The sequence below is a fragment of the Triticum aestivum genome, chromosome 3D (assembly GCF_018294505.1).
Source record: "Triticum aestivum cultivar Chinese Spring chromosome 3D, IWGSC CS RefSeq v2.1, whole genome shotgun sequence".
Classification (NCBI taxonomy): domain Eukaryota; kingdom Viridiplantae; phylum Streptophyta; class Magnoliopsida; order Poales; family Poaceae; genus Triticum; species Triticum aestivum.
In genome coordinates, this window is record NC_057802.1 from 290,510,188 (window position 1) to 290,527,214 (window position 17,027).

Below are 17,027 nucleotides of genomic sequence, written 5' to 3' on the forward strand. Positions count from 1 at the left end.
AGACAACTAAATGGCCTATGAGCTTGACCGAAACATCTAAAGACAAGTTCCACATTGGAAGTAAGGACCTGATGAGCACCATAGCAGGCTAGACCTAAAATAACCGAAGAAATCTGCACTATGTAGCTGAAGAAATGAGCAAGATGCTGCCTGATGAGCCATCTAGATCAGAAGCCGTGATGCTGTGTCAAATTGTCCATGTAAAACATGACTTTCTACAAATTAAAACTTCCTGTAAATTAAGCTGATTCACATCAGCCACAACAAGCTGGAGAGCTCCAGTTTCATTGAGAATAGGGGAAGGGTCCTGCTGTATGTAGACTTATATCATGAAGCGGCTTGTCGATGCGCCGTTCACCAAAAGATCAAAAGCTTCCAGTCATGTATGATGCAAGTCTAATCTTCCTATGGTCTTATAGGAATAAGAGTAAATCCAAGGACATGCAATTTGAGCTCAATAGCATCTTGCAACATGAAGAACAAAACCCTGAAAATTAAAATCAGAGAGAAGAGAAACTATAGGGCAGGACAAATTCCTACGAGATGGAGCAAAGCAACAAATGTCAGGTTCTGTAGACCGTCGATCCTTCATCGGATGGCCTGGAGAAGCTCCCGCGTCGTTGTTTACTATCCGACACTTTCATTCTTTCAATTTGCTTTTCACCTGCTCGACTGTAATGGCTATTGAAAGTGCAACTAATCGCCGGTGGTCTTGCTGATTCATAACAACATATACATCATTGAACTAATGTATACTCAAAGAATATTTCAGGAAAGTTCAATTAGGTATGGCAATGGGATGTGAATGTGAACTCCTCAAAATGAAAAGGACAAACATTGGCAAAGCTTCAAGACTCTACATTTTTGGTTAAATGACCGAGGTTTTGATCATGGACTAACTGCTCAAGTGCTTAGAGATATTGCTCCAAAATCCTCAGCCACACTATCACATTCAACTATGTCCTAAACCCTAAAGTCAAACTCAGTCCCACCAAAACACACCTACCCGGATCCACCGAGTTACACTTGACATAGTCACTGCCTAAACCCTAGCAATTCAGTCTCACTGAGATGACCATTCAGCCTCACCGAAGAGCACTTGCCAACCTTATGTCGCCTATTTCTATTCGTGAGCTGCGTTGGGATTTTCCCGAAGAGGAAGGGTGAAGCAATATAGTAGCTGATAAGTATTTCCCTCAGTGAAAACCAAGGTTATCGAACCAATAGGAGAATCACGCAAGTCCTAGTGAACAACGCCTGCACACACAGAAGCAAATACTTGCACCCAATGCGGGCAAGAGGGTTGTCAATCCCATTGAACTCGTTACTTGCAAGGATTAATTCTGACAGTGATCGATAGATAAAAATAAAAGTAAATAAATTACAACAATGTATTTTTGGTTTTAGTCATATGATTAAAGTAGACCCGGGGCCATAGTTTTCACTAGAGCCTTCTGTCTCAAAACAATAGCATACCGTGGGTAGACAAAATTATTGTTGGGAAATTGATAGAAAACACATAGTTATGACGTTATTCATGGCAATGATCATGTATGTAGGCATCACTCTGCATCTACTACTATATTACTCCACGTCGAGAGCGCTTCTACGGCCTCCCTACGTGTTAAGTTCATAACAAACAGAGTAATGCATGAAGTATGATGACATGATGTAGACAAAGTAAACTCAAGCAATATGAATAAACCCCATTGTTTTTCCCTTAATGGAAACAATACAAATACGTGCCTCGCTACCCTTTCCGCCACTGGGTGAGGACACCGCAAGATTGAACCAATCACAAAGCACCTCTCCTACTGAAGATAAATCAATCTAGTTGGCCAAACCAAATGGATAGATCAGAGAGAAATACAAAGTTATAATAATCATGCATAATACAGTTCAAAAAAGAGTCAACTACTTTCAATAAATAATCTGATCATAAACCCACAATTCATCGGATCCCAACGCAAAAGAAGATTATATCGGATAGAACTCCAAGAAGATCGACGAGAACATGGTATTGAAGATCAAATAGAGAGAAGAAGTCATCTAGCTACTAGCTATGGATCCATAGGTCTGTGGTGAACTACTCACGCATCATCGGAAGACAACAAGGATGATGTAGAAGCCCTCCATGATCGATTCCCCCTCCGGTAGAGTAGCGGGAAAGGCCTCCTGATGGGATCACGGAAGAACAGAAGGTTGCGGCGGCGGAAAAAGTGTTTCGGGTGGCTCTGTGTTGGTTTGGGAATATTTGGGAATTTATAGAGGTGGAATTAGGTCAAACGGAGCTGTGTGGGACCCATGAGCTTAGGAGGGCGTGCCAGGTGAGCTCGTCGCTCTCCCGTACATCTTTGACCTCCTCCCGAACATTCTAGTGTCCCTTCTAGTCCAGAAAAAATCACCGTAAAGTTTCATCGTGTTTGGTCTTCATTTGGTATTGATTTTCTGAAAAGCTAAAAACAAGTAAAAAAACAATAACTGACACTGAGTATTTAGTTAATAGGTTAGTCCCGAAAAATGATAAAAGAATAACATAATAAAGCATATAAAGCATCCAAGATTGATGATATAATAGCATGAAACAATAAAACATTATAGATACGTTGGAGACGTATCACCTATCGATTTCATCTCAGAATTTTTGAGTAGTTTCAATCGGTCTCACTGAAGTGTGGAAAGTGATTAGGTCATCACTCATCAGTCTCACCGAGCTGTTCCATCCGGTCTCATCGAAAAGCCTAAAGTTCAAACCTTTTGTACTAGTTGGTCTCACCGAGTGTTTACATCAGGTCCCACCGAGTAGTGCATAAAGGTTTGTAACAGTTAGATTTTTTGTGCTGCCTATATATGCCCCACCCATTCCACCAACTGAGGTGTCGTGGACTAAGGGTGCTAACCTGTACAGCCAGTCATCTATGGGCCGACCTAATGGCTCACCGGTCACTTGAGAAGGGATTACCGAAGCCGTGGCCCTTGGCGTGAGCAAGATGGAAACTTCCAAAGACTAGGCGTGCACTTCAAGGAGAGTTCTAGTAGCCAGCATGTTTATTCCGACTTGGCAACCGATCATATCTGTAACCTAGGTATTCCCGGTGCCTATATAAGCTGAGGGGTTAGTCTTTGGAGGCACGAACATAAGCCTTAGGGTTTAGAACACAATCATCCCATCTCGAGGTAGATCATCCTATATTCTGTGCACCATCGGATCAATACAATCCAAGCGGGACGTAGGGTTTACCTCTTTGAGAGGGTCCGAACCTGGGTAAAACATTGTCTCCCTCGTCTACTTTTACCATTGCTCCTAGAATCACAGCTCGGGAACCCCTATCCGAGATCCACCAATTTTTGCACCGGCATTGGTAGCCCATACAGGTCCAACTGTTTGGTCGCAAAGAATCAATGCTCATCTTTAGATCAACGATAACATCGGCTGCGGGGACCTGGCCAGTTTTTCATGTTGGCAGCATTGTCATGCATGCTGATTCGACCGGGTCACCTCAGCCGAGTCAAAAGTTTCGCCACAGGTCAAATAATTAGATTTGGGAGCTTGGAATACGCTGCCGATTCCAGCGATGATCTTGCTTTTTCAAGTTGGGTGTCAAATCAGCTTGGGCCCTCCACGGACACCATGGTCTTAACCCCGGATCCAACCATGGACCCAGACATCGGATCAGGTCTCACAACCGAATCAACTCTGAGTCCAGATCCGGTCACCCAGTTGCTGGCCCAGGAGTCAATCCTGGCCGACCCGCGCTCCGGGGATGAGTCATAGGGCCCGCCGAGCATACTACGGGTTAGCCTCGCCTATTGCTAGGAGATCGGCCTGGCAAACCTCTCACTGTTGAACGAGATGCTATATCGAATCCAGAACCTTGGGATTTTGGACGGGCAATCCTCGGTCCATGATCAAATCGGATGTAAAGCTTATGATAGGGAAACTTACATCCCACCCACCACCCACCTAGTCTCTACGGTCGAAGATTTAACTGACGTATTGGACTACCCCTCTGAAGAGGCAACTGACATGGATGAAGATGTCGAGGGTACACATGGTGTTGCATCACCCATTGCTACCTACACATTGGCCGCTGGGCGGTAACCTCCACCTATGATGTCTACATGGTTGATACCCCCAAGGATGACGAGGAGGAGGAAGACCAAGATCCCCCCAAGCGCCAACGGAGGCAGAAGCGTCTAAAGGCCATGGTAAGGGAAAGGCAAGCAACAACAACAATGACGCCATTGATAACAATGCCACTACGAACGGCACCGAGGACCAGGACAATGGCGATGGTGTCACATCTGGTCCGATCGACATCACCACAGGGATGGCCGAAAACAATGATCCCGAGGATAGCAGTTGCATGCCTGAATCCAAGGAGGACATCAGTCTCGAACCCGATGAATTCACGTCCCCGAAGAACCCCTCGACTTGGAAATTTTTTGACAGCGGCCCATTACCACAACCCGAAGTATAAAAAAGCAATGCCAGTAGCTTCAAGCCGATCAAGACGTGCTAAATGGTAAGTGGGTTGAAGTACTCGGATCCAAGCAAGACCTCGAGTAGAGACTCGCCCACCAAGCTAGATCCTACCCATGACGGCGTCTGCTTCCCGCTTTGATGATGAAGTGTATGACATTCTGCTCTCGAAGCACAATCAAGCTAATCAGCCGACCGCCCTCCTTGGGGACGGGACAGGCCAATGGGAGGACTTCGAGATCCTCCTACAATCCCACCTGCCAGGCCATATGATTTGCGGGAAAAATTGACCACAAAGCCTGCCCCATCACGGTCCATCTATGGTTCTAGAGAGCATGCGCCTGCTGGATAGGTAGGATACCAGGCATGGCTCGATAAACATCGCAGGGCTCAGGATAATATGGATACTCGGACAACAACAGATGTCTGACAAGCCGCACCTCGTATCAGAGGAGCTGCTCACCCCATGTGTTTCACGGGCGATGTCATGCAACATCAGTTCTCAGAAGGGTTTAAACCCATTAATATTGAACAATATGATGGAACGACTGACCCGACCATGTGGTTTACGCATTCATATGGCCCGAGGAGACGATCTCCACACCATCAAATATCTTTCATTAAAACTTAATGGACCGATGAGGCATTGGCTAAATAGCTTGCCCGAAAACTCTATCAGAAGCTAGGAAGACCTCGAAGATGCCTTCCGAGCTAACTTTTAGGGCACCTACATCCGGCCTCCTGGACTCCGACGACCTCAACCATGTCATCCAGTAGCCAGGCAAGTCTGCTAGTTAATTTTGGAACCGGTCCTGGACTAATGTCAGGACCCCAATCCTAAGTCATACCGATCTAGCATGTAACACATCATTTCACTTTGCGACCTCATGCACGGTATCCCCACGGCTGCAGCCTTACCTAGGCCGGGACCGTTTGTGCCTTTTGCCTCACTTATATGATAGTGTCGCTAGCATCCATATGACATAGAACCCGGGTCGACATGACTAGTCATAAACCCAAGGTGGCACAAACTTATAGGGACGGACATACATGACCCATCAATGCACGTGTCGGCCAGCAGCGAGTATAACTGGGTTGTAGCAAGCTATCAGGACTTCGGTAAACACAGCGTGACATTTCCCCGAAGGGACAGACACAGGAGCAAAGAAGGACACATGCCGGTCAATCCATGTGTTCCGGAGCAGTAGCAAGCTACCATGGCTTAGTGGAAGCACTAGGAGGCATTTGCCCATAAAGAAGGCTACCAAGAATAAACAACTAGGTGTCGGATCCCACACATACCAAGCATTTTATATAGACAATATGCTCGATATGTGTAAATACAACATGGCATCACAACAAAACTCTGCGACTCAAGTATTCATTTGAAAGGCTCCAGAGAGCCATACATAGTATGATATTACAAACATGGGTCTCATGACCCAACATACAAAGTCATACAAGCAACAAGCGGAAGCATAAACCTGTCCGAGTACAGACAACTGAAAAGAAAGAAGGCTAGGAAGCCTATCTATCTACAAGACCCTCCATAGGAGCCAGATCTCTTTCTAGGATTCCCAAGCTAACCATCGAAGCCCACGTAGAACTACTAGTGAGACTGAAGTCTCCTTCGCGAACATAAGTTAAGCAAACGTGAGTACAAATGTACTCAGCAATACTTGCATCAGAACTAACTACATATGCATCAATATCAAGAAAAAGGGGTGGTGGGGTTTAAGTGCATCAAGCCAACTTTGACTCAGTGGCTATCTGATACGTCTCCAACGTATCTATAATTTATGAAGCATTCATGCTATTTTATTATCTGTTTTGAATGATTATGGGCTTTATTATACACTTTTATATTACTTTTGGGACTAACCTATTAACCGGAGGCCCAACCCATATTGCTGTTTTATTGCCTGTTTCAGTATTTCGAAGAAAAGGAATATCAAACGGAGTCCAAACGGAATGAAACCTTTGGCAACGTGATTTTTTGGAAGATTATGACCCAGGAGACTTGGAGTGCAAGCCAGGGGATCATCGAGGGAGCCACGAGACAGGGGGGCGTGCCCACCCCCTAGGCGCGCCCTACCCTCTCGTGGGCCCCTCGAGGCTCCCCCGACCGACTTCTTTCGCCTATATAAGCCTACGTACCCTAAAAACATCGATAACGAAGATAGATCGGGAGTTCCGCCGCCGCAAGCCTGTGTAGCCACCAAAAACCTCTCGGGAGCCTGTTCCGGCACCCTGCCGGAGGGGGAACCCATCACTGGTGGCCATCTTCATCATCCCGGCGCTATCCATGATGAGGAGGGAGTAGTTCACCCTCGGGGCTGAGGGTATGTACCAGTAGCTATGTGTTTGATCTCTCTCTCTCTCTCGTGTTCTCTCTATGGAACGATCTTGATGTATCGCGAGCTTTGCTATTATAGTTAGATCTTATGATGTTTCTCCCCCTCTACTCTCTTGTAATGGATTGAGTTTTCCCTTTGAAGTTATCTTATCGGATTGAGTCTTTAAGGATTTGAGAACACTTGATGTATGTCTTGCCGTGTTTATCTGTGGTGACAATGGGATATCACATGCCACTTGATGTATGTTTTGGTGATCAACTTGCGGGTTTCGCCCATGAACCTATGCATAGGGGTTGGCACACGTTTTCGTCTTGACTCTCCGGTAGAAACTTTGGGGCACTCTTTGAAGTACTTTGTGTTGGTTGGATGAATCTGAGATTGTGTGATGCATATCGTATAATCATGACCATGGATACTTGAGGTGACAATGGAGTATCTAGGTGACATTAGGGTTTTGGTTGATTTGTGTCTTAAGGTGTTATTCTAGTACGAACTCTTGAATAGATTGATCCGAAAGAATAACTTTGAGGTGGTTTCGTACCCTACCATAATCTATTCATTTGTTCTCCGCTATTAGTGGCTTTGGAGTGACTCGTTGTTGCATGTTGAGGGATTGTTATATGATCTATCTATGTTATTATTGTTGAGAGAACTTGCACTAGCGAAAGTATGAACCCTATGCCTTGTTTCCTACCATTGCAATACCGTTTACGCTCACTTTTATCATTAGTTACCTTGCTGTTTTTATATTTTCAGATTACAAATACCTTGATCTACCATCCATATTGCACTTGTATCACCATCTCTTCGCCTAACTAGTGCACCTATACAATTTGCCATTGTATTGGGTGCGTTGGGGACACAAGAGTCCCTTTGTTATTTGGTTGCAGGGTTGTTTGAGAGAGACCATCTTCATCCTATGCCTCCCACGGATTGATAAACCTTAGGTCATCCACTTGAGGGAAATTTGCTACTGTCCTACAAACCTGTGCACTTGCAGGCCCAACAACGTCTACAAGAAGAAGGTTGTGTAGTAGACATCACTATCCTGTACTACGACTACCAGTATCTTCTTTGAGGTGAAAGATTGCAAACGAATCCACATATTCACCATATCAATACACCACTATGGATCCGCTCCCGTCTCCCTACGAGAAGGCCATCCATAGTACTCACACTTATCTTGCGCATTTTAGAGTATCCATTTCACTTGTCTATGAACAATGTAAGCTTTCCAAGTAGTCCATATCCGCGGACGCGGCTATTCGAATAGATCATTAACCATGTAGGGGTGTACTTCTTCACACGCGCTCTCACCACTTATCGCCATTTACACGACATGTACTCGGCAACCTTCAAGCGGAAGCCCAGCGAGGGTGTCGGCTACGACCTGACTAACCACACAAGTCTCTAGTCTAGGTTTATCGCCTATTTGAGCTGCACCCGCAAGGAAGTCTGGCCGAGGTTTCCACTACGGCCCCAAACGATGTGTGCAGGGTTCCCGAGCCCACCAAACCGGTGCCTCGGTACATCGTGCCACGGTGTATATACCGCATCATAGCCCACCCCTAGGGTCAGCGCTACGCATGGCCTCCAACACATATCCTACAAACACCAGAGACTAGTTGTAACTCCTGAACAGAGATCAAGGCGATTAATAAGTCGAGAGGGGCACGTAAGCATTCCAATGTGTGGTAATAACTGTCTTGGATCACAAACACATAACTCAGTTCCTGAGGACGGTTTCAATGAGATAACCCACCATGTACTCCTACATGGCCTCTCATCGCTACCTTTACCAAATCGTATTCACACACTTAGATCTTAACAGTAGGACATGTTCACCACCATCCCAATCCATCCCAGATGAAACAGACCTGACACAACTCTAAGCATAGTAGGCATAACAAGCAAGCATGAATTAGTAGGCACATCATGGCTCAAACAACTCCTACTCATGCTAGTGGGTTTCAACTATTTACTATGGCAGAGACAGGTCATGCACAGGAATGGGTTCAACTACCGCAACATGTAACAATTGAATCGTCGTTGTCCTAATGCAGTAAAAGAAAGCAGGTATCGGAGTGATCAAGGGGGGGGTTGCTTGCCTGGCACTTCTGAAGATAGTATAGCTCTTCATCGGTGTCATCGATCTCAATGTCGGAACGACGTCTAATGAGAGGGAACAACACCAGCAAACAAGAGGGAACACAAGCCATGCAATGCAACAATATGATGCATGATCATGACATGGACATATGCTGTGATTTGAGCTAATGCAACTAATAGCAAGATTGAATGAAGCTCACTTGAACCAAAGGTTCAAATGCAAGGTTCATATAAAGCATTTAAAATGCCATTTAGTGAGTTGTACAATTCAGTGCGTATAAGTTGTTCAAACATGCATGGAAATGCCATAAACAAATTCTTCATATTTTTCTGATCATTTTTCATATATAAATAATTTTCGTCTGAGCTACGGTTAAATTTCTATGAATTTTTTAACTATATATTATTTTCTGAAATTTCCTGGATTATTTTTAATCCAGAAAATTGTTAACTGCGTCAGTATTGTTTTTTTTTCGAGAGTACGCCAATGGCGTACCATATTTTTATAGAAGGTAGAAAGCATAATTACAAGAAGTGTAACCCGAGTGCACACAAACGGGGCACACAGAACACCACTCCAACACCTACGAAACACCTATGCTAATTCCTCACAAAACTTTATTGGACCACCAATACCGCCACCCACTTGCCACCACTCAACTACTTCTCCAGAATCATAGTGGCAAGCTCCCTAGCATCCTTTTGTTGGTCAACTCTATTAAAGACGTGGGCATTACATTGCTTCCAAAGAGCCCACACGACCGCAATGAACAAAGTGTCAAACCCTCGCTTGTTGGCCTTGTGGAAGTGTCTTCTCTCTCTCAGCCACCATTCAAGTGTCGTATCCGATTGAAGCCGGTCATGCACGTTGATGCGGATCATGTCCCAAATAAGAAACCATACCTCACGAGTCACGAGCATATCCGTATCTCGACAAGATGTGATCGACATTGTCCTCATCTTGCAAACACGTGTAACAAGCGGACGACTCGTCCTGCAGGCCATGCCAGGAGCGCCAATCAGAGGTCCACAGCCTGTACTACATCGCCAGCCAAGCGAAGATCTTGCACTTGAGCGGCGCCTGGCTCCTCCACACACACGCGCCCATAGGCGACCTTGGTAGGCTAGAGCACAAGCCACCATATATCGCGCTAGCAGAGTACTATCCAGACGCAGTGCACATCCAAGTAAACTCATCTAGTTGCTCCTGGTTTCTGTCCACCGTGGTGATCGCATGGCAAAGGTGAACAAACTGCATTTGGGCCATGAAAGAGGCAACCTGGCAGTCCTCCCTCCATCTATCATTGATCAGTGCTTGTTGCACCGTCCGTACGTTGGCCACCCTCGCATGGATCGTGTCTTGCAGTAGAGGGGCGATATCCGCAACTGTAAATCCATGTATCCATCGATCTCGCCAAAAAAGGACCCTGTCTCCCACACCAACAGCGATATGTACGAGGCTGTCAAAGAGCTCCCGTGTGTCCCGATCCTCGATTATATGCAATCCCTGCCAAGGTATGTTTGGCTCAGTGCGCTTTAGCCTCTCCCACCGGACTCTCAGTGCCAGTGCTTGCTAGTTCAAGTTCTTGATGCCTAAACCTCCATAGCATTTGGGCCGGCATATTGTATCCCAAGCGACTAGACATTGACCACCATTCACCTTATCCTTTCCAGCACAAAAGAACGATCTCATCCACTTGTTAATTTCCTCAAACACCCAAGCATGGGCATCCACAATCATAAGGTGGTGAATAGGCTTTGCCGAGATAATTGATTGCACCAAGATGAGCCTGCCAGGCCTCTCTATGAGGCCTCGTTGCCAAGCTGGAACAAAGAACCGGACCTTGTCCAGCATGGGTTGCCGCTTCGCCCTGGTCAAGCTTTTTATCGAAGCTGTAAACCAAGGTACTTGCAAGGGAAATATGCGAGATTGCACTCAAGAAATGCAGCCACTCTAGATTTATCCTCATTATCACCGTTGATCGCAATAGCCAATGACTTTTGGTAGTTCACTCGCAGGCCCGAAGTGCCACCAAAAGCCTCAAGCGCAGACCACACAAAACTCAAGTCCATATTTTTTGGTTTGATGAACATGGCAACATCGTCCGCATATATGGACAACCTTGATGGAAATACGCCCTAGAGGCAATAATAAAATAGTTATTATTATATTTCCTTATTCATGATAAAGGTTTATTATTCATGCTAGAATTGTATTGATCGGAAACTTAAATACATGTGTGAATACATAAACAAATACCGTGTCCCTAGTAAGCCTCTACTAGACTAGCTCGTTGATCAAAGATGGTTAAGGTTTCCTAACAATAGACATGTGTTGTCATTTGATAATAGGATCACATCATTAGGAGAATGATGTGATGGACAAGACCCATCCGTTAGCTTAGCATAATGATCGTTTAGTTTATTGCTATTGCTTTCTTCATCTCAAATACATATTCCTTCGACTATGAGATTATGCAACTCCCGGATACCGGAGGAATACCTTGTGTGCTATCAAATGTCACAACGTAACTAGGTGATCATAAAGATGCTCTACAGGTATCTAAGAAGGTGTTTGTTGAGTTGGCATAGATCAACATTAGGATTTGTCACTCCGAGTATCGGAGATGTATCTCTGGGCCCTCTCGGTAATACACATCATAAGCTTGCAGGCAAATGACTAAGGAGTTAGTCACGAGGTGATGTATTACAGAACGAGTAAAGAGACTTCCCGGTAATGATATTGAACTAGGTATGAAGATACCTGTAAGGGCATATTTATCCCTAAGTTGTTTTGGTGATTGATGACAATGCTTTTGCGGACTAATCGTGTGCGTTGTGTGTTTTTCAGAGATTCATCCTTTTGGCACGAGACGATTTCCTCCCCTCGGAGCTTGAAGCGAAGACGGTGTAGTCCTTTCGAATTAGTTTGGTGGACTAGTTTCATAGGGATCACCGTACTATCAAGAGGGGGTCCGTTTTGGAAAGGCTAGGGCGGAATCATCACGTACACTTCCTTTGCCCCTCCCTCCGAGCCTTTCCGTTTCGATGATGGGCTTGTTTCTCTTCTCATTGTGCCCCCTCTGGTCCCAGCGGTAGTACCGCGGGCTAGAGCGGTAGTACCGCTTGGGTGCTACAAGCGGTAGTATCGCTCTGGAGCGGTAGTACCGCCCAGAGCAGTAGTACCGCTAGTAGCCCCCATTTGTGTACTAACTCTGGTCCCAGCGGTAGTACCACGGGACGGAGCGGTAGTACCGCTTGGGTGCCACAAGCGGTAGTACCGCTCTGGGAGCGGTAGTACCGCTCCAGAGCAGTAGTACTGCTAGTAGCCCCAAGCCGTAGTACCGCGGTGGTCTCGTGCTAGTACCGCCTCGATTCGAGGGCTCCTTTTTCGTGTCGGGTTTTACGGTACTGGCCGCGGCTGTGGGGGGCCGTAGTACCGCTCCTGTGCGGTAGTACCGCCCTCCCACCGCGGTAGTACCGCTGTGGGCCAAGCGGTAGTACCGCGATGAGGAGCGGTAGTACCGCTTATAGTGGCAAGCGGTAGTACCGCTGGCACAGCGGTAGTACCGCTCTCTTCGGGGCAGAAGTGGGGTAACGGTTGGTTTGTTTCCCCACTATATAAAGGGGTCTTCTTCCCCAAAGTTGACTCACCTCTTCCCCCAAAAGCTCCATTGTTGCTCCAAGCTCCATTTTCGCCCGATCTCTCTCCCTAGCCAATCAAACTTGTTGATTTGCTCGGGATTGGTTGAGAAGGCCACGATCTACACTTCCACCAAGAGAAATTTGATTCCCCCCACTTATCCCTAGTGGATCTTGTTACTCTTGGGTGTTTGAGCACCCTAGATGGTTGAGGTCACCGCGGAGCCATAGTCCATTGTGGTGAAGCTTTGTGGTGTCGTTGGGAGCCTCCAATTAAGTTGTGGAGATTGCCCCAACCTTGTTTGTAAAGGTCCGGTCGCCGCCTTCAAGGGCACCAATAGTGGAATCACGGCATCTCGCATTGTGTGAGGGCGTGAGGAGAATACGGTGGCCCTAGTGGCTTCTTGGGGAGCATTGTGCCTCCACACCGCTCCAACGGAGACGTACTTCCCTTCAAAAGGAAGGAACTTCGGTAACACATCCTCGTCTTCACCGGCTCCACTCTTGGTTATCTCGTTCCTTTACCTTCGCAAGTTTTCTCGTGTTATATTTCTTACTTGCTTGCGTGCTTGTTGTCATTGCATCATATAGGTTGCTCACTTAGTTGCATATCTAGACAACCTATTTTGATGCAAACTTTAATTTGGTAAAGAAAAGTTAAAAATTGGTAGTTGCCTATTCACCCCCCCTCTAGTCAACTATATCGATCCTGTCAATTGGTATCAGAGCCTCGTCTCTTTATTAAGGACTTTACCGTCCAAAGAGTATGGTTGACGTCGTAGACGGTGCGAGGAGCACTCCGGTGAGAATCCAGTCTCATCTACGGGAGATGGGGGAACCGCGGTCTCTCGTGAGGAATTCAATGTGGCGTTGGACACATTGAAAACCTCCATGACGACCAAGGTCGAAAGCATGTTGAATAAATTCTTAGAAGGGCTTAAACTTACCACCGCACCGTTGAAAGTGGGTGATCCTGCTAACAAGGTGACGGATGCTACCTCCGACAAGGGGGAAGCTTCTAGCGAGAAGGCTCCTTGTTCTAGTGATAAGAATGGGACCGGCATCTTTGCCCATGTGGAACCTCCACCTGTCTATGGTGGACCGCTCCCTTCCACTCATTTGAATCATGCCGGCCCGGCCCCTAAGATTGAGAAGAATGTAGATTTTGATTCTTGGGTCTATCGTTTTAAGCGTCATTTAAATCATGTGAACACTAACCTTTGGAGAATCATTGAAGAGGGTTTTTATCCGCATGACCGAAGTAACTTCACTCCAAGAGAAGTTGTGGATCATCAATTCAATGAGAATGCTCTCTTCATCATCCAAGAAGCAATCCCACCCGAAGATCTTCCTCATCTCCGGCCTTACACCGTGGCCAAAGATGCTTGGCTCCAAGTTGTTTCCCTCTATCGGGGAAGCGCAAGCATTCAACGCTCCAACTATGAAGTGGTGCAAGATGAAGCCGACGAGTTTGCAATGAAAGAAGATGAAGAACCTCGTGAGCTTTTTCGGAGAGTAACCAAACTCGCGGTCTCTCTCCGAGATCATGGAAGTAAGGACACGGATGACAATTGGATCAAGCGCAAATTCCTCAAGGCAATGATGCCCTACCACAAAGCCATGTCCTCCGTAATTCGTCAAAGGCCGGACTTCCACACCTTATCGTCAAGTGAAGTGTTGGATGAATTTGTTGCTATGAGCATCTTGGACAAGACCGCCGACAATGCGGTTCTTCGTTCTCAAAGAGTAAAGAAGCCCAACCTTGCTTTAAAGGCCAAGGTTAGTATGGAGGAAGAGGATGAAGAGGAAGAAGAGGAGGGCAACCTCGAAGATACGAAGTATGCCTATCATGAACACATGGCTCTTGCTTCAAGGCAATTTTGGAGCAAGAAGAACACAAGGCCAAACTTCAACAAGAGCAATTCAAGTGGCGCAAAGGGCAAGCAACGGATGAGGACTTGCTTCAATTGTGGCAATGTGAGCCACTTTGTTGCGGAGTGCCCTTACGAGAAGAGGGAAGACAATGGTGGCAAGCTCATTAGAAAAGACAAGGCCAAGTCGTTCCCCAACAAGAGCAACTTCACCAAGAAGACTCCTCCCAAGGCGTTGGTGGTACAAGAAGAGTACAATGAGGATGATGACGATGATGAAGATGGTGAGTCGGTTGCCATGGCCTCCGTTGCCATTGCGGAAGACTCCACGGGTGTCTCTCTTCGACTCACCCAATGAGAACATCACCGCCAAGTGCCTCATGGCTAAAGCCACCAATAAGGTAACCTCCAACATCAAAACTACCATCATTAATCATCCTTCTTCGACGGATAGCATTGATGAACATGAGGGGACAAATGTGGAGGAAAATGAGTTTGAGATCTTTATGGGTAAACTCAAGGGTAAATCCAAGAAGCACTTCGTTGCTCTCTTGGAACAACTTGGTGAAGCCAATGACATGATCGAGGCTCACGAAGATACCATCTCTAAGATGGAGGGGCATAGTCGTGACTATGCCGATGAGATTTCGGATCTTTCCAATGCTCTTGACGAAGAGCGTGGTCTTCGTTTGGCTCTTGAGGAGTCATACAACGATGATCATGCTAAGTTAAAGAAAGATCTTGATCATGCTCTTGTTGTGTCTCGTGTGCTAAACTCCGAGAAGGCAAAACTTGGGGTTGATCTTGCTAGACTTAAAGAGGAGTTTGACATTCTCGACAAGGCTCACAAGGTCTTGAAGGGTGCTCATGCTAGCCTCAAGGAGTCTCATGATCAACTCCAAGTAATGCTAACAAAGGAGAAAGCCACCTTTCCTCATATGGTGTTAATTGATAATGCAAATGCTACTAACCCTTGTTGTGAGCATGTGCATCTTGTTGAGGAGAATGCTAAGTTGAAGGAGCAACTTGAGAAAGGCCTTGTGTCATGCATACAAGGTGAGAAGAACCTCAACGACCTTTTGAGAAACCAAAAGGAAGTTGTAGCCAAGGAGGGGATTGGGTTCGCTCCCAAGCCCAAGAAGAAGAAGAAGAATGACAAGACCAAACGACCTCCCCCTCTCAAGCAAACTTTTGTGAAAGAGGGAGAGGGTACTTCCAAGGAGAAGAAGAACAATGCGAAGGGTGACGGTGTCAAGAAGGGCAATTCCACCCCATCCAACAAAGCCGGCGACTTTAATCCTTCTTATGTGTTATGTCGTGCTAGTGATGGGCATGTTTATGCCAAATTTGTTGGTTCTCCTCATGAGTATATTGAATGGTCCATTTGGGTTCCTAAGACCCTTGTTACTAACATCAAAGGACCCATTACAAAATGGGTACCTAAAACCAAGCATTGATCTCTTGTAGGTGTTTGCTTCCGGTGGGGGATCATGGTTGCTCGATAGTGGAGCTACAAATCATATGACCGGAAGCAAGGACTTGGTGGTGGACGTGCACAAGATTCCATCTATGCCCACCAATGTCGAGTGGGGTGATGCCTCGTCTTCTAAGGTATTGGGACTCGGCAAAGTTGTCATTTCTCATGATCTCACGATCGAGAAGGTCATGCTAGTTGAGTCCCTTGCATACAATTTACTTTCCGTTCGTCAACTTGCTATCATGGGCTTTGCCACTTTCTTTGATATTGATACCGTGGCCCTCTTGTGGAGCAAGACTCTTAAAGTAGCCTTTGTTGGGCATGTCGAGAACGGTCTCTATGTGATTAACTTTTCGGAGCGACCCACTAAGACCGCGACATGCCTAATGGCTAAAGTTGACGTGGGATGGCTTTGGCATCGCCGTTTAGCCCATGTCAATATGAGATCTTTGCAAAGTCTTCTCAAGGGGGACCATGTCCGTGGACTAACGAACGTTAGTTTTGCTAAAGATCGTGCTTGCAGTGCTTGTATCGAAGGAAAGCTTCATGAGAAGGCTCGCCCTCCCACGACTCTCATTTACTCGAAGAGGCCCTTGGAGCTCCTTCATTTGGATCTCTTTGGGCCTCCATCCTTTGATAGTCTTGGGGGTAGAAATATTGCTTGGTAATTGTGGATGACTATTCTAGATACACTTGGGTGTATTTTTCAAGAGGAAGAGTGAGACCCAACAAACAGTCATTGACTTTGCAAATGAAGCCCAACGTCAACACAATGCAAAGATCTTGACTATAAGAAGTGACAACGGCACCGAGTTCAAGAACTACACCCTGGATGAGTTTCTTAGTGATGAGGGGATCAAGCATCAATATTCCGCACCTTACACCCCTCAACAAAATGGTGTTGCAGAGAGGAAGAACCGGACGTTGATGGATGCGGCAAGGACCATGATGGCGGAGTTCAAGTCTCCATACAACTTTTGGGCCGAAGCCATCAACACCGCGTGTCATGCTTCAAATCGGCTCTATCTCCGCAAAGGCTTGAACAAGACTCCATATGAGATACTCACCGGTAACAAGCCCAACCTCAA